This window comes from Melopsittacus undulatus, chromosome 6 (assembly GCF_012275295.1).
Source record: "Melopsittacus undulatus isolate bMelUnd1 chromosome 6, bMelUnd1.mat.Z, whole genome shotgun sequence".
Taxonomy (NCBI): domain Eukaryota; kingdom Metazoa; phylum Chordata; class Aves; order Psittaciformes; family Psittaculidae; genus Melopsittacus; species Melopsittacus undulatus.
In genome coordinates, this window is record NC_047532.1 from 75367401 (window position 1) to 75390031 (window position 22631).

The 22631-nt window shown below is 49.1% G+C and overlaps 1 protein-coding gene across 1 annotated transcript in view; it reads right to left on the bottom strand.

Annotated features, from left to right (window-relative positions):
* The window catches only part of HS6ST2 (heparan sulfate 6-O-sulfotransferase 2), a 115153-nt gene that overhangs the window by 42515 nt on the left and 50007 nt on the right, over positions 1-22631 (bottom strand). The window lies entirely within an intron of this gene.

The window sequence follows — 22631 nt, forward strand, 5'->3', positions numbered from 1 at the left end:
TTAAGGTCCCCTCCAACACAAACCAGGCTGGGGTTCTGTGATTACTTCAGAAGTCTCCATCCCTCTGAACTCCTCAAACAGGACAAAAGGAAACCATTCCATTCCTCCCCCAGTCAGTGCCCACCCCAGCCTGAGATGATCTGCACTAATAGAAGCAGGATGCAAAGAACAGTAAAGGAAAACATTCCGGGTCAGTCTCCTGCCTGTGTTCTCTGGAGGAGTTGGAGGCAAAAGCTGTCCCAGGAGATCCACCATGTACTGACCATGGGTGCTCCCGTGGCAAAAACCCCACACAAGGCACACAGCCAATTCCTGCTGCATTTCCATACCACCTCCTGCAGATGGTTATGATGAGACCCAAGATCAGCCCTAAAACACAACCAAGAAACCTGTTGTGCTAAAAATGCTTGGCTTTACTTAACGCTTCTTTGCTTTTCCAGGGAGCAAAGAGCTTTTATTAGGATAAATTCCTTCCATAGGAAGGGCTTCACTTTTAATTACACCATTTTAAGGTTATAAATTGTTCTCTGGCCTTCATACATAATTAAATATAGGTGTTCTCTGAGCTTAATGTCAGCTTAAATTCCAGGCCAGAGCAAGTAATGTGTTTGTATATTCAATGAACAAACCATTTCTTGCAGGTTTCAAAGAACTCTGCTCATGCATCATGTATAAAGGTTGCCTTTCTCCGAGCTGAAAGGTCAAGCAAAGCAGACCTGAAATTACACTTGGCCCTCTAAGGAGGAAGCAAGGGCCCCTAAAAACCAGAAATCAAACTTCAGAGCTTCCTGCCTTGAAAACCCAATAGTTCCACATTTTCCAGGCCAGCTAACGTCAAGTCGCCAGCATGATCCCAACTGCTCCCACCCTGGCTTGTGTCAACACAAGCTGCAGACAGCAAGCTAACGATACCCAGCTCTAGGGGAAAGGACTGGGAATTCCACTCCCAGGAGTCACTTACCTCAATGCTGATGTTGAGCCACAGTTCAGGAGGGAATGTCAGTAAAAATCCATGTAAAATAAACACTCCTACCTCTCTGCACCACTGAGGTTTGCTCAGCTACAGCGGGTTCACACTGCTAGCTTGGAGGCTTGTGAGAAACAAGCTGATGAGGACAATTCCCAGCAGGAACTGTGGGCTTTCCTCACCTCAGGGCTCAGGTTGAGCTCTGTGTGGGGCAGACAGTAGCAGAATGCCCAAATTCTGGATATGTAGCCACTGGTACATGGACACGCATCCACCTGCTGAATAAGACTATAACCCTCCTGCAAATAACAACCAGTGATGGAAAAGAATATGATGGTCTAACAGGGGTTAGGAAAGATCACAGAATCCCAGCCTGGTTTGGGTTGGAAAGGACCTTAAAGCTCATCCAGTTCCAACCCCTGCCACAGGTAGGGACACCTTCCACTGCAGCAGCTGCTCCAAGCCCCTGTGTCCAACATGGCCTTGAACACTGCCAGGGATGGGGCAGCCACAGCTTCTCTGGGCAACCCCAGCTTTCTGAGCCTTCCCCTTTATTTAAGGTTGCTCCTAGACCTGACTGAGTTGTAACGATTTTTGTTCAAAAGGACCCACCCCCAATGAGATGTGAATGCAGGAAAAGTGCTGCCAAGACACAGTTTACCTCAACATTTCAGAGGAAGCTTTCCTGCTCTCTCTGAGGCAGCCCTTTTCCAGCATGGGGCTGCCAAGGCATCTGTGGAGGCAGCCTTGGAAGGAGCAGGCTGGGTTCTCCTTGTCACCATGCCAAAAAGCATAAGAAACACTTCTCCCACGAGTAACATTGAGTTGCTAAGCCCAGGTTTTGCCCGTGCTTTCCTAAAAGACACTGCTCAAACAAACTCCAAGTAAAGCACTGGAAAGTCACCAAATCATTGCCTGTAATTGCTGGTGATTTTGCTCAGCTCACACGTACAGTTTTTACCCCTTTTATTCAGCACCACTGCAGAAGTCAGTTGGCAGGGGAAGATCTGGCCCATTGCTTGATTGATTTTTCATCGTTGTTGGTAACAAACGTTTTACAAGTCAAGTGCTCCACTGAGACTTACACAGGTAACTTGTTTGCACTTGGATGTTTCCTCCACTGGGATTGCCCCATCCCTTGCAGTGTTCAAGGCCAGGTTGGACACAGGGGCTTGGAGCAGCTGCTGCAGTGGAAGGTGTCCCTGCCCGTGGTAGGGGTTGGAGCTGGAGGAGCTTTAAGGTCCCTTCCAACCCAAACCAGGCTGGGATTCCATGATTCTGTATCCCACTGCAGCACTCCCTTCGGGTATCTTTTTTTAAGGAGCTGGTCTCCACAGCACCATGATGTGGGTGGTGGGACAACACCATGGGACAACGGTGGGCAATGGGACAATGTGCCTCCCCACTGCACAGCAAGCCTCAACAGCTCCCACATCCCATCCTTTGCATCACACAGCACAGACCAATGCTGCAGGGCACGAGACGTCTCTCACCCTGCCCCAAACCACACAGGGATAAGGTTAATTGATTTTCCTTTTCTCTTTAAACATTTCCTGTGCTAAAGTAACTGCTGAGGGCAGTTGGACTCCTCTCCTCTAGCCAGGCTCATGGTCCTGTGGCTGGGCTACAAATGCCACCGCTGGCTGCTCCCCCAAGCACTAGCTGGGCCCTCCTGCAGCGCTGCCGTCGGGTGTCCTGAACTGATGGGAAATGCATAATCAATAAGTAAATCAAACCACATTTCCTGATAGGTTTCCTCAACCTATTTACCTTTCCCTTCTTTTTAAGTGAGCATTTCCTGATCACTATACAATAAATTACTTGCTATGATGTTAATTATGCATTACTGTTGTAATACATAGTCATTTAAGCTGGAGATAGCAATATATCTCTGTGCTGAAGGTGCTGGCTGCTGCCTAGTCACCAGGAGAGTTGCTACTCTCTGGGCTGAACAAAACACTTCCCAGCCATTATAGACATCAGTAGTTCGACGCTAACTTTGAGGAGACATGGGAAACAGCAGAAATGCAAGGAACATCCTGATCAAATTCCTCTTCACTGAGGCATTTCAGAACCTATTTCCCTGTAGGAGCAAGAGGGTTTGGCACTACTTGATCATCTGGGGTTAAAAGGGAGAGGATGAAGGAAGGTAAATGACAGTCATACAGGAAACTCTATATTTCACTATCAATAGTTAATCTACTGTGTCACATTTCTTAGAGGACTAAATGAAATGCAGTAAGCGCCATGTAAAATTTGAGCTAGGGAGCAAAATGATTTTGTAGAGCAAATAACTACCTCATACTGACTGCTCTATGCCCTATTGAACAACCAGCAGTTTATGAAAACAAAGTTTCACCAACAGTGGTAGAGATTCCCTTCCCATGCAGGAAAATCTTCAGGGATCTACAGGGCTCCACATAGCAAGCTGTTCTAGTGGAAGGTGTCACAGGTGGTTGGAACTGGAGCTTTAAGGGCCCTTCCAACCCAAACCAGTGTGGGATCTCTTTAGACCTGCCTCTGTATAAGCTGCCTCTCACTCACAGCGTCTTACCTCGGGCCATGGCGTTAGCTGGGAGGACTTGGCAAAGCCATGGAAATGCCTTACTTTCATCTAAAATAGAAACCTGTCCCCTCTCCATGACTCAACCTCACCTCTGGCGTAGGAGGAAGCTTCACTTGACTTTACAGAAGAAGGATTTCTGCCAGATGCAATCACAATTAGAAATCCTATTTTTAACACATCAAGCGGAGCCAATTTAGGTTTTGAAGTTAAATCACGGCGGATCGCAATTAACTTCTATTAAAAGAGTTGGGAACAAACACTTAATGCAGCAATCAAGTATTTTCCTCTGCGGCCCTATTGCAGTCCCTCACCTCCAGAAACAACCAACAGCATCAGCACAGCACACAGAGAGACATCAACTTTTGTCTATGGGATGCTCCAAGACAGACAAAACCTTTTGCGTGGATTTCCCAGGGATAAGCAGAGTTTAAAACCCCCAAACAATTACTGTGAACCACTTTGGAAATGCTCCACATAACCCGTGGCTAAGCACGAAACCTGGATTGAAGAGTTATTGACTCTCTCTTAAAGCTGTTTCACTGTGGGAAAACCACAACCTGAGTAGCACTGGGTCTGAGGAGAAGTGCTACCTCTCAAAAGCATCAAGGCTATGAAAGCAAACCAGGAAAATGAAGGATTTATGAAGTTTCCTTGCAAGAAACCTCCATCAGTTGCAGCCCTCACGGGAAGCAGCATAATGCCAGCACCAAGGGCCATACTTCGGCCATCATGTGCTATTGCCAGCCCTATTTTATACCTCTCTGGACAACCCCAGAGCACCCCAGCCCTCTACTCTGCAGAGTGCAAGGCTGACACTGATACCATCTTTTTGAAGCCTCCCTCCATCTCTCTGCTTGAGCTATATCACAAAAGCCACCCGGTACCAATGTCCCCCACTGCAGCCCTGCTGGACTCCACTGCAGGGGCCTGCCTTGCTGGGCGTGCTGTTTGTGAGCAGGGCGAGGGAAGGAGAAGGTTGTGTCAGCAGCTGCCTCTCCTGGGCTGACCATTATGTATAAATGGTGTGATAAAAATCAGCAATGAATGATGCAGCATCACTTGGCGAGTCCAGCCCCAACAGTTCTCGAGAATCCTATTTTAAAGTTAAATTGAAGTTTGATCCTTTATCTCAAAGCTTTCATAAACTACACAAGCTACATGCTGTGCTCTCCACTGCCTCGCCCTGCAGCAAGCTGGGGTATTCAAGGCCAGACTGGACACAGGGGCTTGGAGCAAGCTGCTTCAGTGGAAAGGGTCCCTGCTTGTGGCAGGGGTTGGAACTGGATGAGCTTTAAGGTCCCTTCCAACCCAAACCCATGACTCTATAAATACAAGACCCCAGTGATCCCAGCATCCAGCAATGCAGCACTGGAGATGCTGAGCTCAAATATCACCTTCTGAAAGCTGAACCCATCACTGTTGCAGGATCATTTTCCATTCAAAAGCCTGTAAAAAGGACAAGCAAACAGCAAATGTGCAGAACAGGAACACCAGTCCCAGCCCCACCGTGGAGCTACAGCCTTAATGGAGCCACTCCAGAGGGGAAAACCAGCACCATGTACCTCTAACAAAAGGTTTTATATAGCACTAAAAGGCTGCGTGCTGCGAGCTCCATCAGCCTGCTCCACTCCAGATCCTGGCTTCCTGTGCCTTGGCTGTGACGTAACCAAAATGGCCAATTTAATTAATTAAATTAAAATGCATTAAGCAGTCCAGCAGGAAGGCCGGGCTGTCTATTCCATTGCTCCTCAAGTACCAATTACTACAGCAGGGGGAGAGAAAACAGCCATCATCATAGCCCCAGTGACTCGAAAAGAAAAGGCAGGGGAAAAAATAAGCACATGTAATAGTGAAGCAGGATGTACAATGGTGGCCCAGGAAAAACAACTATCACAGCCACCGTAGAGAAGGGACAAGAGCCTGCCTGCTCCCTGCTATCATCCAGCAGTGGTGAGACGTGTGTTATACCCATCCATGGACGGTGCTGACAGCCAAGTGACAAAGCCCCAAACCAGCTGGTCTCTCCTTAATTCGAAGCCAAATTGCTTTGGTGTAACCAGGAATAGAACCTGGCCTGGGGAAGGGATCAGTTTCCTCATTAAGAAAATTTGTCTCTATGCCAACAGCATTTTTACGGAGGAGGTATCCCTAGAAATGCCAGGTACGGGAGCGCCTGTATTCCAGCTGGAGAGCCCAAGCACCACCATCAAGCCTTCCATCTGGCCTGGTGACAGACATGAAAGTAAACTACACCCTTATCAACTGCACGTAGGAGGAAGTTCACTGTACCTGCAGGAAACATGCTTCAAATTCAAGCCAAAGCTTTGTACAAGCTATTTGTTCCTCTAGCTAAAGCAGCCTTTGGTGCTTCTGCAGTCATGGGGACAGACCTGCAGCCAGCCTGGAGCCAGCTAAAACCCAACAGAAGCCTGGCAGATTGTCTCCAAAGGAGAAAGTCTCTTCCCAAGCAATTTGTCCCATTCCTTTGAACTTCCAGCAACAGAAGTTGACTTGTTCCCAACAAACACATCAATAACATATGCCTGTGGAAGGATGCCTGGTTGAAGGCAGGCCCCTGGCTTCATCCACAGCATGTTGTGCAACCAGCCCGTATGCCACACGCTGGTCCCTTTCCTCCACTAACCTGCCTGCCCTGAAGCACAGAGCCAAGTGAGAACCACCTTGATGCCACACACAGTTCAAGCCAGTCATCTGAGACAAGTTGCAGCATCCACATCCAAGTAAGGCCTGACCCTGCAATGATGCTGAGCTATAGCCACACTCAACCAAGAGTGGGAAGAAGCTCCTGGGGACAGCAAAAGGGATCTCCCACAGAGAGTATCTTCTAGTGGGTCCCTTTCTGCAGCAGCCCTCCGAATCCAACACAGTGCTCTGCTACTGAGCCTCCCAGGTTCCAGGAGGGTCACGGTAAGGCAGAGGTTGTGCTGCTTTTATTAAACTCAGAATTTCTCTGCCATGCCCGGAGATGTAGACACTCAGACTCTGTTATTAGAACATTTATCTTCTAGTATGAGGTGTGTCATACATCTACCCCCACGAGCCACAGGCGAGGGATGCAGGCACAGGGTTGAAACAGCTGCTGCTACTTTACTTGTGCTGATAAAAGCAGAGAGAGGATTGCAGGCCCAGGATACCAAGCAGATAGCTGAGAGGACTGATGTGGATCGACAGCTGTGGGTTCCTGCAGCCGCAGGAGAGAGATTAAGACAGGAAAACGTTCCCATAAAACATCAGTTTATTAGAGCCACCTCCACTGGTCCTCCCCCATCCTTTCACAAGAAGGATAATAACTGGTTTCTCCATTATTTCCCTCTTTCCCATCCTGCACAAAGCAAGCACCACCACCAAGATCAAAAAGTTCTCACAAGAGATCACAAGCCTGGTTCCTCTCCTGTGTCCTGCAGCCTTCTGAAGGAACCTGCAGAGCCATTATGAGGGCTGGCTCCCATCAATGGGCCTTTCATGTGCTAAAGCCTCTTATTGACACCACTTATTTATAGCAACTGCACTGCACCATTCATTCAAACACATCAGTGTTTGTGAATAAGAATGGGCTTTGAAGCAGAGGTTTTGGTACACACCAGCCAGAAACAGAACAAAGTTCTCCAAAGGTGAGGCTGTAACCGGTTATTGTCCCTCAGCTCCCTGCAACCTGACCTGCACCTCTGCTCCCCAAGCCTCCCTCTTTCCAGCCAATCTGAAGGGCATCAAAAGGACTTCAGGATCTCTTGGCTTCAGCCAATTCACCTTTAAATCACAGAACCCCAGACTGGTTTGTGTTGGAAGGGACCTTAAAGCTCCTCCAGCTCCAACCCCTGCCCCAGGCAGGACACCTTCCACTGCAACAGCTTGTTCCAAGCCCCTGTGTGCAACCTGGCCAACTGCTCCTTATTATTTCTTTTGATTTAGCACATTACAGATACAAACCAGCTGCTACAGATCTCTGCCATCACGTGCAGTGTCTGCTGTCACCACCTGTATCATCGTCATTCTATTTAATCAGCATGTCTCATTGAGACTTCCTAGCAGAACAAGAGCAGAACTATTCACAACTCTACCAAAGAGCAAACCAGCTGAGGGGAGAGAAGGAAAAGGTCACTAATCCCCTCCAGCTGCAGCAAACCCCTAAGTTACAAGAGTGCAAAGGTAAGCTAAAAGCATGGAGAAAACCCAGGGACAATATGAAAGCTTTAGTGACCATGAAGTGCCTGTGCTTCTCATTCCAGATCACACACTGGTGAGGTCAACTTTGAATTAAGCAAAATCCAGTGGTGGAACTCCAAACCTGGCTCTCCGAGTGGCAGAAGGGCAAGATCAGTGCCAGGGAGACTGCAACGGAGATGACTGCATCCAAGAGAGTGGCCTTTACAAGCGTTTCTGCATGAGAGCACACACAGGACTGAAACAACCCAATTCAGGGCCAGCTTAAAGCAGCTGAACTGGGGTTAATTTGGATTTAAGTAAGAAGAAAACCAAGCCTCCAGCATTGATATTCATGGGGCTTTATGACACAACTCACAATGGTTTATATTCTTAAAGCTTCAGCTTTTGGCATCTGGCTTTCCAGTTATAAAACATTTGGGTCTTTGTCATTCTGGAAGTGAGTAATTAGAACAAAACCAAAAAGTCAACGTGATCGAAGCGCATCCAAAAAGCTCAAGATACAAAAAAAACTCCCCCATTCTTGTGACTTTAATGTTTCAGTCAAACCTGTTTCACAGGGAGGAGCTGCTCCCTGGCAGCTCAGGTCATGGCTGCTGCCACGTGGAGCATCATACACACATTATTACTCCTGCAAATCGTAGTGCAATTTAAGCTTAAATTCTCCTAGAACTCAAACCTCTCTGAGAGTAGCCCAAGAGCTCAATTAAATAAGAGGCTGAATTTCAACTTGGCCAAACCCATTAACGAAGGATCATCGGGTACCTCCCAACGTGTTCGTGCAGCCCCAGCACTGGGTAGATCACAACCCACAGGACAATGCTCCCACAGCCCTCCATGCTGCAGTAAACACCATCCAGATGTGCACGAGCAGGTATTTGTGACCCAGTATTATTGGGTCTGCCTCATTTTAGCCATATTTTTCTGGATAATTTCTGGATCACAGTGAAATGGAAGCAAAATCTGAAGCAAAGAAACTGGAACATTCTTTCTTCTAAAAACCTTTACCCTGCTATTTTGCTTCTGATAAAAGTACAGAAGCACAAGGGGGCAAAAAGCAGAGGCAACATGTGTGGACCACAGGAGATGGCTGTCTCAGTGTCCAGGCACACAGACCCCAGCCTTGAACAGTGTCTTGCTGTAGCACTGAATTTGGGTGAGCATCACTGATGTGACACAGGAAAAGTTGATTAGGAGAAATCTTTGCACATAAATCAGCATAACGGCAACATTTAGAACCACTGCTTGATCAGCCTGGTTCATTCCATACCATGAGCTCAGCACCACCAGCTGCCTGCCCTAATTATATAAAGAGCCATGCAGGCCAGTGAAGCACTTCTTTCCCCACCTTCCCCATTTGGATGCCAGAGAGAGACTCTTCATCAGGGACTGTAGTGATAGGACAAGGGGTGATGGGTTCAAACTGAAACAGGGGAAGTTCAGGTTAGATCTAAGGCAGAAGCTCTTCCCTGTGAGGGTGCTGAGGAGCTGGCACAGGGTGCCCAGAGAAGCTGTGGCTGCCCCATCCCTGGCAGTGTTCAAGGCCAGGTTGGACACAGGGGCTTGGAGCAGCTGCTGCAGTGGAAGGTGTCCCTGTCCGTGGCAGGGGTTGGAGCTGGATGATCTTAAGGTCCCTTCCAACCCAAACCATTCTAGGATTCTATGATCTTCCCTAACCCCTGTTAGACCATCATGTTCTTTTCTGTCACTGATACCCGGACACCCAATCTAGGCAGATTGCCCATCTCAGGAGCAGGACACCCAATACATTTTCCCAAACAGCAAAATCCTGCATTTCGTTGGCCAGTTACATGAAGGAATACATTCTTTCTCTCCCCCTGCAGCACCACAATATGTGATAAAATGCTATGCTTTAAAAAGAAGACAGACCTCATTGCAAACAGCATGTTACCCAGAGCATCTTTGTCAGCAAAGAGACCACAAGGTCACTCCCTGTCTGTGGGGAGGGCTTTCTACAGGAGCAGAGTGGGTTGGAGAGAACCTGCTTTACTGTGCACTGAGGTGAGCAGCACTCTGGCAGGCAGCATGAGGGGCAGCAGTGCTATGCAGCAGCTCTGATGGGCTTACCTGACATAGAAAAGTATAAATCCCCCCTTTAAACACTTCCTGAATTCTCTCTCCCACAAGAGAATTCAGAGCCTGCAGGAACCAACCCAGTTTGCTCCACGGTAAGTGCACAATTCTGTGCTAATGCCCAATTCTGGGTCCGCAGAAGCACCACACTCCTGTGGCCACGGCATCGCAGGCTGCTGGAATCAATACTGCTTATCAATGAAGGGGAAAATACATCCAAAGCCTTTGAAGACTTCTAAGCTCATTGTAATGAAGCTTCCTGCTCTAATCTAGCCTGCGCACACAACAAACCCAGCCAGGCTTCTGCATTTTAAATAATTTACTAAGAAATCAAAAGAGCTTATATCAGGGTGCACCGGGAACCGCTGCAGATGCGGTTTCGCTGCAGCACTTCTAGAGCCTGTTGCTCCTGGTTCTGTAGGACAATCCCACTGTGTTCAGCTCTGGACCCCTCACTGCAAGAGAGACGTGGAGGTGCTGGAGCGAGGCCAGAGAAGGGCAATGGAGCTGGTGCAGGGCCTGGAGCACAAGAGAGATGGGGAATGGCTGAGGCACCTGGGGGGTTCAGTCTGGAGAAGAGAAGGCTCAGGGGGGACCTGATGGCTCCCTACAAGTGCCTGAGAAGAGGATGGAGCCAGGAGGGGCTGGGCTCTGCTCCCAAGGAACACGGGATGGGACAAGAGGAAATGGCCTCAAGCTGCACCAGGGCAGGTTTAGATGGAGCTGAGGCACAATTCCTGCCCCAGAGGGTGCTCAGGTATTGGAACAGGCTGCCCAGGGCAGGGCTGCAGTCACCGTCCCTGCAAGTGTTCACACAGTGTGGAGACAAGGCCTCAGTGCCATGGGTTAGGGGTGGCCTTGGCAGGGCTGGGAACAGTTGGGCTGGACGAGCTTAAAGGGGTTTCCCAACTCAGTTGATTCTACGACTCCATAAACATCCTGGGAACAGCCCAGGGCAAAAGACCACTCAGGAAGACATCCGAACCCCCCTGCTCCAGATGTCCTTTGCAGACTTCTCCCACCCTTTGGGGAAAGACTGAGATTTTATACAGCAGGCTGATAAAAGAACAGCCTTGGAATAGCAGCACGCAGTATTGGTGGATGGGCACATGCATGGGAACACGTGCAGGAATGGGAAGGAAGACCAAGAAACCCCCTCAGGGAGAGGCAGCCTGACACAACAGTGAGAATGCATCTTGGTGTGTGATGTTTTCCCTTGTTCTCTTACACTTCTGTGTTTCCACTCAAGCATACCCAGCCAAGCTGTTGTTGCTGGCCACAGCACTGCTGCCCTCAGGGCTGGATTAGTGCTTCTTCTACAGCCAGCTCTGCTCTTGCCTTAAGGGCTGCCAGAGAGGGGGTGGAAGGAGGCTTCTTCCTCAGCCACCCTCCCAGCATGGACATACAACCCTTGTATAATTCACTTTGAAGCTCCCAGCCTCTGGGCGCAGAGCAGCAGCCAACATGGAGCTGATGTGGCTCTGTCAATCTCCAGCCAACAGACAGCAGTTCTCAGCATGTCCCTCTCAGTTCTCAGCACTGTCAATATCAGAACTGCTTCATCCCCCTCAAAGCACGGTGCTTTTTGGAGGTGAAGAGGTAACATCCTTTCCCCTGGGCCTGCTGGACATGGAGGGATGCCTGGCACACATCCGCTGCAGCATCGTCTCTTGGACCTTTATGTTTTGCTTTCCCATGACAGGAGCTTAGAGCCAGCAGCTATTTGTCTTCTTCATTTTACTTTTACAAGCAGGAAAAGCTCACCTCCTTTCCTGGTAAAAACTGTGAAGTCTGAGAAGCAACTCTGCCTGAAGGGTCTGTTTTCTAAATGAACTGGGGGAAATTGTCCCCACCAGAGTTCACCCAGCTTGGAAGCAACAATCTGGTGCCTTCTTCCACAGAAAGCACCCTGAGTGAACATGAGCATCAGCCACATGGCAGGAGCCACAAATACAGAGCTGCCCCTGCAGGGGCTCAGCTACCCACAAACTCTCCCCTGGGCCTCCCAGTGCTCCCAGTCTTCAGCCCATGTGGAGAACTAAGTGCAGTCAAAAGGCATCGCTGCCCAGCACCAGCTACAGCCCAGAACAGCCCTAAAGGACAGCAAGCAGCTGTACTGCAGTACACCCTTCCTTTCCTTAGGAGCCACAGCACTTCTCAGCCCCAGCCTTTTAATCTGATGCTTGCATTTGAGTGTTCTGCTAATTAAACAACCCATTGCCAAGCTGCTGTTGGGATGCTTCCCTCCCCACCGGAGCAGGGCAGCACTATGAAGCGATAACCAGCAGCCTGCCAGAGATAATAGCTTTGGGAATAAGATGGCACCAAACCCTCACAGCTTGGGGATTATGTTACACTTCAACTTGTCATCCATCAAACCCCAGAAACCGATCTCACTCACTGGAAGGAAAATCAATAGCTTTCTTTCTCAGCACCAGGGGATGTACTTTGTCTCCTTTCCTAGGGTCTTAATCAAGGGACATGATCCCAGATAACACATCAGTGATGGTTTCGCAGCAGCTAAGGACATGTGGCACATCACATGTGGCCCCACTTCATCCCTGCTGGGGGGCTGAGGTTCAACCAAAGCATCAGACAACCCAACACAGGTCAAGCCACATAGGGCACTGCTGGAAGGCCAACAACACTGTCTCCAGGAGCTGATGTGGAAAGAGCAGCAGGGACAATGTGGGTTCTGACTGAATGGCTGCCCAGCAGCATCCCTCTGCCAGCAGGTCTCCTTGCATGAGCACAGCTCTGAGCCTGTGAGATGAAGTGCAGGAGCACTACAGCACCCAGGAGAGCCGGGAGGGGAGGCTGGAGACACAGAGCACTTCTTGGCAGGAAGAAAGCACTCTTAACCTATCACTGAACACCCCGATGAGGCTAATTGCTACATTAGACATCTGAACAAACAACACTAATCACCACATTAAACAACTACAATTAATGCTGTGCCGACAAGCAAAGTGCCATGCTGCACACAACACCTCTGTCCTCAGTGCTCTCTACAACCCCTCAAATCCAGGCCAGCTCAGGGTCTGAGCTTGGTCCCACCAGCTCCAGACATCCCCACTAACCAAACCCATCACGGGGCCATTGACCCTGACTGCTCATGAACAGAGCAGTAGCACAGAATCATAGCAGCACAGATTGGTTTGCGTTGGAAGGGACCTTAAAGCTCATCCAGTTCCAACCCCTGCCACAGCCAGGGACACCTTCCACTGGAGCATGTTGCTCCCAGCCCCATCCAACTTGGCATGCAGCATCAGTGACTTGCTTTCCTTCTTTTAGCATGCCTTCTTCACCTGCAGAGTGGGCAAAGATGTGTCACCAAGTAGCATTTTACTCTTCAAACCCTTTGCATCTTGCTCTCCTACTCCAGAGCGGACAAGAAATACTAGTGAGAAGGGAAAGGGGTTTTAGCACTGTGGTAGATCCTGAGCTCCTGGAGCAAGCACAGTGACAAGAGACAGAAGAACACAATGGCGCTTCTTGTCCTGACACCACACACAGCGCTGGACCCTGTTCCCATACCACAGGGTGCCAGAGGCAGCTCACCCACGTGGAAAGCCCAGGGTGAGCTGGGCTGTGTGCAGAGCCTCTGGCTCAGCGCTGCATTTCATGGCATTTATGTACAAGCCCAGCACTTCTGCAGCAAGCCTGGGTTAAAAGAATAAATAAACCATTTTATTGTGTCCCGGATTTCACATAAGGGTTCAATAGGGGGTTGATTTAGTAATAATTTCCCTGTCACAAGAGCAACACAAAGCACCAAAGGGTCTCACCCACAGCACTTCCAAGCAGTTGCTCCATACTGGAGCCCATGGTAACCATGCTGGCTGGAAGAGCATCCCACGCCAGGCAAGCAGATACACAGCTCGCTCTTACACTTCTTCCCCTTTAAGCTTTTCCCCATAGCCTCACTGATTTGAGTCTCTGGCCCTCTTACATCATGGTTTCCATGTGCTCAGATTGAAGGGCATTGCATTAAAAGCAGCACCTCCACCTAAAGCATCTTTACTCCACACGCAGGACCTGCAGCCAGGATGGTGGGGAACAACCCTTGCTGCCACCCCCCTGCAGCAACATGCCCAAATCCCACTGCCTGAGCACGCTGCATGTTCCCTCCATCTCCCTACTGCCATCCACAGCACCTCCAAAAGCCCACATCCAAGCCTTTAGGCTTGGTCTTTAAACCATGCTGCCAAATAGCAAGGGACAAGGGACACAGCACAACTGGACTGCAGAGCTGCCAACTTCAGGCTTTTCTTCCCTGCAAAATCCATCCTGAGTTGACCAGTACTGATCCCAATGGAGAAACAAGGCAGTAACTCTCCAGGAACAGATTAGGGGGACCATGGGGTGCTGTCAGGACAAGGGGTCACTGAAACCTCTACCTCAGAACACCCGTGTCCACCCTTGAGCTGCTGCTGCTGGGATGGAGGCAGGAACATGGGAGAAGTGGAAGAACCCCTGTGCTGGGGAAGGGCTCGGTGCTCATTAGACTTGAGGCAGAGCTTGGCACTGGCAGACGTCACCCAACGTAATCTGGGCACAAGGGAGCACAGGCTGAGGCCGCATCATCTCATTAACAGGCTGAGTGTGAGCCTTGCAGCCTCGTCCCCAGCCGCCGGTTCCCACTGGATCCCTGTCTCTCGGATGGGAAAACACAGAAGCACATACTTATTTGCTCATCTGTACGTTTCCAGGTGAGGAAGAGGAGGGTCACGCCAAGCCTGGAATGGCACTGTGTCCCTGCCTGTGGCTGTCCCCAAGGAGCAGGAGCCCAAAGAGAAGAACACTTCTCCAAGACCTCTCCACCACATGCAGAGCGATGTGCACACCAAGTCTGCTCACGCAGTCATCATCAGGTACACGGGACTTCCAGTTAATTAGTTTCTAACGTTATTAATTACCTGTCTTGCAAACATTTTACATCAATGTTTAATTTCATACACAAGAACCCAGCGCACTCCACTTCCCGTGTTAACCAGGAGGACTGTTTCCAATGCAAGTCTCATTCACGCAGCACAATACTAGTACAGACATGAGAAAAGCTCTGCTACATCCCATCATCCGGCACGTGGTTATCATCAAGAAGCACAAGAACCACATGCTGTTGCTTAATTAAGTCCCTGTAGCATAGGGGTCTATGGGGGGGTTGTTTTGGTTTTCGGGAAGAAAGAGGCGCCCTGGGTGCTCGGCACCGTTCCTGTGGTGCTGAGCCCCTCCACAGCCTCACCAGGCAGCGGTTTGATTCTCCTCAGATGTCTGTATTGGGCTGTGCTCTCGCTGCCTTGCTTCCCAGTTTATTTTGGGAGGCTGAATATTGCACTTGGAGCACGTTTCACAAACTGCTGATGCTCCCCTTTGTCACGGGGCTGCGTGCTGCTTCCTCCATCGATCGCTCGCGCTGAGCCTGAACGGAGGCAGGGAAGCAAGGAAGGGTGTGGGAAAAAAACATGATTTTAGCATGCCTGGAAAATTAAAAGCTGCATCTCTCCATGGGTGCACTTGCACAGAGAAAATGCCCAGCCTGGTCTGCACACAGTGATCATGATGACAGCCGCTGATGCTCTGAGTCACGGGCACTGCGTCAGCATGACCATGGATGAGCTGTGTCCTTGTAGTCTTGGGAACCAAAGGAGCCATCCAGAAGCCCACATCACGAGCAACCCACTTTGCACTCGGGGGGACCAGCAACACTCAGCAGGGTCCCTGCCCTCGTTGCACTGCATCTGCACTTAAAGAACCCCAGACTGGTTTGTGTTGGAAGGGACCTTAAAGCTCCTCCAGCTCCAACCCCTGCCACAGGCAGGGACACCTTCCACTGCAGCAGCTGCTCCAAGCCCCTGTGTCCAACCTGGCCTTGAACACTGCCAGGGATGGGGCAGCCACAGCTTCTCTGGGCACCCTGTGCCAGCGCCTCAGCACCCTCACAGGGAAGAGCTTCTGCCTAAGAGCTCATCTCAGTCTCCCCTGTTCTGGCAGGTTAAAGCCATTCCCCTTGTCCTGTCCCCACAGGCCCTTGTCCAAAAGCCCCAGTGCCCCACAGTGGAAGCACACGGAGGTTCCCCTGTGTTGGCTGCTAACTTCAGGCCATCTGGGTGTTAGCTTTGCTAACGTGCATGGAAAACCCCCACAGCACTCCAGCCAAGGGCTCTCAGCTGCTTAAAACAGCTCTACAACTGGGTGAAGTAGGAGAGAGTATTGGCACAACTCCGAGGACGAGGTGCTGCAGGAACCACGTTTCTATGGCAACACAGCATCACAAACCTATCGGGATGTTCATTAGGAGTTTCCAATTCTCCTAAACCTGCTCAGTCCATAATTCCCACTTATTGCAAGAGCACCCCTGTGATCCATGCAGCCCTCTGCAAACTGTGCAGCAAACCCTTGCATTGGAAAAGCTCTGCTTGCCCCACCAGGGAGGGGACCCGCACTCCAGTGTACCAGGGGCTGCAGATGGAAGTGCAGGATCATGCTCTGTATCTCAGCTAAGGGAGCTGAGAAAACAGCAGCATGCTGCAATGCTCTGTGAAACTCCCACCATGGCACACGGAACAATTTAAGCCTTAAAATAGACTGAGAACAAAAGGCTAAGATCATTAACAAATGGAAGAAACAGACAGTAAAAAAGGTTCCCGAGCATAAATCCAGGGAAGAGAAGAAGAAACACTCACCAAATCAACACCACCATTCCTAGACAATTACCAGATGATAAAGCACAGCCATCTGCTAGAACAGGGGCCCAAGGAAGCAACAGGGCAAACGCAGCACTACTTATGCAAGAGAAGTCTTTGCTTCAAGGAAGATGTGTGCTCTGCCACCCAGGTCCTGCTCCCTACACCCCAGAGTCACAACCTCCAACACAAACCAGTCTGGGCTTCTATAACACTGGGTTCCTTATGAACCCCAGCATCCCTTGGAGGAAGAGGTCCTTCCCCACCTCACCAGGGAAAGGGGCTGCACACACTGAATCAGAAGAGTGACTAAAGATTAATTCCCTGCTTCTCCAGTGCACAGAGTCCCTTCTCCAATGCCTCTTCTACCACCTTCCCCCTTGCAAAGAGAGCAGACCGAATGCAGCCTCAGGGTTCATTCACAGGCATCCTGCTCCGTCCTCAGCACACTGGGTGATGGCAGCAACAAAGTCAGCCAGGAGCAACCACAAGCCATAAAAAAATACATCCTTTCCCCCCTTGCAGCATGTGAAGGTTACAGTGGAACTGCAGGCAGAGGGGAGGCAGGGATATTGGCAGGTCTGAGAGGAGGATGTGCCGCTGGTGGGCATCACCAGCATCTCTGGCATTGCCATAAAATCCAATGTTCTTTGCAACACAGAGTGTGCTTTCAGACCTTGCCTGTAACTCATCCTCCTTGGTTTAGGCTATGGTCTATCCATGTTTTCCTCTGAAGCACTGCAGCTGTGATCCTATTTAGCAATTCTTCTGTTCACTGCTGGGTGAGCATGGGGTGTCCCATTTACACCTTGATAACAGACAGAAAACAACTGAAAGATCCAGACATTAAACGACATTAAACGACACGCTTGAGAAACTCCACAATGTTATACTGCAAACTCCATGAGCTTCAAACTCCATCAAGACCACTTTGCTGGTTTATTTGGGGTGTACATGGTTTCCCTTCCCCAGCTAAGCCACACTGGGCATGGTGCTTTTGATTCCAGAAGGTATTCTCTGCTTCCCCTATCATGGAATGCCATTAGCTGTGGGACTGCATCCCTGAAACAGCCCCACTGCAGTAGCAAGGGTTAAAGTTAAAGCTAATGTAACACTGCACTTAAATATGCACCTGCAAACCCTCAAATCAATGCAGTATTTTAGGCACAAGTATTACTGAGTCAGGCACAAGTACTCCAGAGCCTAGATGTCCATTACTTATTTAAGGTATTAGTTTAAGACCAGTTATAAAAACTACCCCTGCCAACAAGCTGTCCATTGCTAATAATGTTGCCAGAAGTGAAAAATCTACAGTGCACTATAATTACATTTCCAGAGCTAGAGGAATCACCGTGAGAAGCAAGAGCGCACGAGATGCCATGGAAATGTGTCACCCCAAGAACACGCTGCTGCCGGAGCGGAGAATGATGGAGAGATGCTTGCTCATTTTTAGCCTCTAGAGGTCACAGCCTCACAGTTAAATCCCTGAAGCCAGACAAGCAGTCTCTATTTTTGCTCCAATACATCATTTATAAGACACTGCAATCTTTTAAACGGCCCAATTTAAGGTCTCAATTTTGGGGACATCAAAAGAAACTTCTTCTGGCCTTCAGAGCTCTGGAGAACCCAGGGGGTTGAGTGCAGGAAGGGTATGTGCAGTAACGCCTCAGCTTCTGCACAGGTCCCATTTGCGACCCGTGGTGCTGAGGTGACAGAATTGGGTAGAGCTGCCAGAGCATGAAATTGGTTTAAAATGATGAAGATCTGTTTTATTTCTACAAGATCAAACCACATCTGAGAACACCAACAGCAGTCTATTTAATTCCCCTGGAATCTGATCCATACCACTGTTTTTTCATCCCTTTGTTTTCCCATTCGAAAGCCAACTCTGACCTACACTATGCAACTACTACCTCTGAATTCCTCCCTTGGTCAAGTGTCACCAGGAAGTTCTGGACATGAAGAGGCATTTCTTAGTGCCTCCCTCTCAACTCCTTCAGGCTGCAAAAGATGGAAGCACACATGGGCACCAGAGATGCTCCCACAGCCACTGGAACACAGGGCCACCCTGCATCAGCCACCTGGGGCCATCTGAGCATTGCATGAGATGACCAAAGGCTGTGTCCTCCTACAGAGTGAAAAGAAAGAGGAGGATGCTCAGATGATGATGGATGCTGGGCTCTGCTGGTGCCAGATGCTTTACTCAGATGCTTGAGTGCCAGACCCATGGTGCTGCCCCATCTATACTCTGCACTGCCAGAAAAGACAACATCAAGTCATGTTCCAAGACCTTAAAAGGGCTTTACTCCAGACACCAAACAAGCCCTCTTTTCACACTATTCTTTCTTTTATAAATAGTTCAAACTCATTAATAACTTAAAAGCAGGTGACTCTTGGTGCAGTTCAATTACAGCTGCACCATTTACTGTATTACTGCTATTCAGCACGCCTCCACCACATATTACCTTGTAACCAGTTAACAGGCATCTCCACAGGGAGCAAAACCTTGACTTCTAAGCAAGCAAACTGTTTTTTGCCTAAATGAAAATGTTTTAATGGAAAATCACTGCGGTGAGGTCTCTTTCTGGACACAGAAAAGCTGTGTCAGAAAAGCAGAAACCAAGCTCAGCCCAAAGCTGAATGTACACAATGAGGTCCCTAACTTGCAACTAACATCACTTAGGCAGTCAACCTCTTCTTTTCCCTCCCTTCTGCTTCAGCAACCACCTGCCCACATGGAAACCCATCAACAGAAAAGCCAGACTTCCAATAACACACTGAAGGACCTGTCCGAGCACTTGCACCCATGTCCTGCTCTATCCAAATTTCTCTGGTGCCTGGAACAAACATTACAAACTCAGGCCTTAAAAGACTGCAGCACAGCATCTGCATAAGCATCAGCATGATACCTTCACTGAGAAGCTACCTATCCTGTCCTCATCCCTGCGGCAGGTAGAGCACATTCAGACAAGACAGCGCAGGCTCGTTGAGATAGCATCCACACCAGTGCCTACCTGCCAGCATCCTTCCCAAACCCCAGCTCCACTACCACCAATCATCTTCCCCTGGAAAACTGGGTCTGGAGCAAGAAGGGACGTTACTTACACTTAGCTGATAACCATCGCTCCTGCCACAATGTAACCACAGGCCAGAAAGAAAATGAAACAGCAGCAAACCCCAGCCTGTGTCACCCCACAGAAACCACAGAGGCAATGGCTTCAACTGAGGAAATTATTAATAGCAGAGGACAGATCCAGCATCCTTTAAGGCAGCTGAATTTGAAGCCTGGCAAAGCACAAGTTACAACCTTTTAAAAGCACAGAATCCCAGACTGGTTTGTGTTGGAAAGGACCTTAAAGCTCATCCAGTTCCAACCCCTGCCATGGGCACAGACACCTTCCACTGAGAAGCTTGCTCCAAGCCCCATCCAACCTGGGGACCCTCACAGGGAAGGACTTCTGCCTTATATCTAACCTAAATCTCCCCCCTGTCAGTTTATAGCCATCATACCTGCACTTCACACTGCCTTAATGAAAGGTGTGTAAAGCTGCAGTTTGATACAGGATCTGACTAGGTGCTCACTGCAACTGCTCCAGAAGTCTATGTACGTATTCCCACATTGAAGATGGGACCCTGCTCCTCCGGGGTCACAGAGCCTCGATCGGGGTCTTCTGCTGCTCGATTTTATTCCTCCAAGGCTGTGAGAAGGAGCTGGAGGAGGGATATGCATCACCACCACTACCAACTCCCTCTTTGTTCCCAGCTCCCAAACAACTTCCTAACTTCAAACAGACAAACTAGCAAATGTTCTCTCTGTACCTGTTAGCAAAGCTGACAAAGGTAATTAAAGCAATTGGATCTCCAGGGCAAAAGGAACAGAACATTCCCCGCCTCCATCGTCTCTATAACCATGGCAATGCAAAACATCGCCATCGTATTAGCACAGAGATGCAAAATGGTCCCTGTATCCATCCACCAATGAACACTCAGAACCTTTAACAACTCTCCTCCCCACCTGATGGTCCATCCATCTCCCCAGTTTGGCTACCAAGATATTACAGAAGGCTACAGCTGGGTTGGTATTGACATGTTCCAAATCCCCACCAACAGCCCAGGCTGCAACAAGGAGTCTTCAACTAGGAGCAAGCTTCATCCACCTCCTTGTCTTCAGCCTCTGCCTACTGCTGACATCCTCTTGTTGACCCAGTTTCTGATCCTGACCCATCAGCTCTATGAAAACTTATAAAACCAGAAATACCAGAATAACCCACAGTTGATACCGAAAATAAGACATCTAAATCTGCACATGTTCCCATTTATACGGTTTGAGCTGGCCTAGAAATATATCCATCTATTTTCCCACTCCATCCCTGTTTAATTAAAAAGCAGTGCCCCATCTCAGCATACAGCAAAGCTTTACTCTTTGCTTAAATCAATCTGAAAGACTGCATTCAGCTCAAGCCTGTCAATGTCTGAGCTGGGCTGAGGGGTTGTTTCTTCTGGAGTTAGTGGTGGGGTTTTTGTTGATGTTTTTAAGAAAGTATTCATTCAGACCTCTATTAATAGCCACATTCAGAAATGACCAATAGCTCTGAGGTGTTTTCTCTGTGAAAAACATTATGTATGCTGATACAAATAACCTTCCCAAACATGAATCATCTGCCTGCTACCACTTTGAGCCCAGCTGCTGCTATTTTTGCATACTCAGGTAAATCAGTGCTCATCACTGCAGCATCCCCAGAGCGTGAGCAGCAGCTCAGGGAGGGGATCCTGCCCCTCTGCTGTGCTCTGGGGAGACCCCCCCCTGCAGCCCTGATCCAGCTCTGGGGCAGCAGCACAAGAGGGATGTGGAGCTGTTGGAGTGAGTGCAGAGGAGGCCATGGAGCTGCTGCGAGGGCTGGAGCAGCTCTGATCTGGAGCCAGGCTGAGAGAGCTGGGCTGGGGCAGCCTGGAGAAGAGAAGGCTCCTGAAGGGGAGACCTGAGAGCAGCTCCAGTGCCTAAAGGGGCTGCAGGAAACCTGGAGAGGGGCTTGGGACAAGGGCCTGTAGGGACAGGCCAAGGGGAATGGCTTTAACCTGCCAGAACAGGGGAGACTGAGATGAGCTCTTAGGCAAGAAACTCTTCCCTGTGCCCCTTCAATCCAAGCCATTCTGGGATTGTCATACATGTACTTAAGAAGGTGAAATCTGGAAATCCACATCAGGACATACTTTAGGGAACACTGTAACTGCCAATTCATCAAACTGTGCCTCAAACCCAACATATCACTCTGCAAAAAATTCCTCATTTATGTGCCTCTGCTCATTTGGAAAGATGATTCTATTGTTAGGAAAACTCACTAATTAGGATTCCTGTGCTAGTTTCAGGCTGAGTTTCTCTTCAAAATCTGCCTCCAGTAAATGCTGAATCCATTGCTTTTGTTTAACTAAAACAGGCTTTTTTCTTTTTTCCTTTTCCTTTGGTATATTTTACAGCTCACATTTGAGTAAGAATTCCAGTTTAGAACTGAAAGAGCTCTTGCCAAGAACGCATTCCTGTGACATTGCAATTTGATGGGTTGTTTTACTCTTTGTTTCCCCCAACTTGGATGTTTATTTGCAAATGATGAACCATCCCATACACGCACACGACACGAGTTAGTGCTTTTCACCTATGCTTTGTCTGCGAGGGCTCAGCTACCATGAGCCAACCTGCGGCTTTAATGTATTTTAAACCAGTTGTATTTGCTGCATTATTGCTGCGGTTGCTGGATGACATCCAAGTGTACTAAGTTTAGCTACAAAAGTGGCTCTTTTAAAATCATTTCCTTGTTAAGAAGCTGACTGCAGAGCCTCCGGCCACTGCTTGGCACTGCAAAGCAAGAAGCTGAATGCTGCCAGCGCTGGGAGATGGAGGCAACCCAAAGGCCCACCCATGGCACATCCCCTCATGGGTGGCATGGGGCATCCCAGCTCCAGCCAACCCTCATGTTCTGAAAAGCCACAAATCCTGCCCAAAGGACAAGTGTGAACAGACCCAACGCTTCTCCTGAATACACGTCTTGGACAAACCCCCCCCACACTGCAGAGATGCTGATGGATGCATGCCCACACTGTGTGGGTACCTTAGGCTACTCTCCAAGATTTAACTGGATTC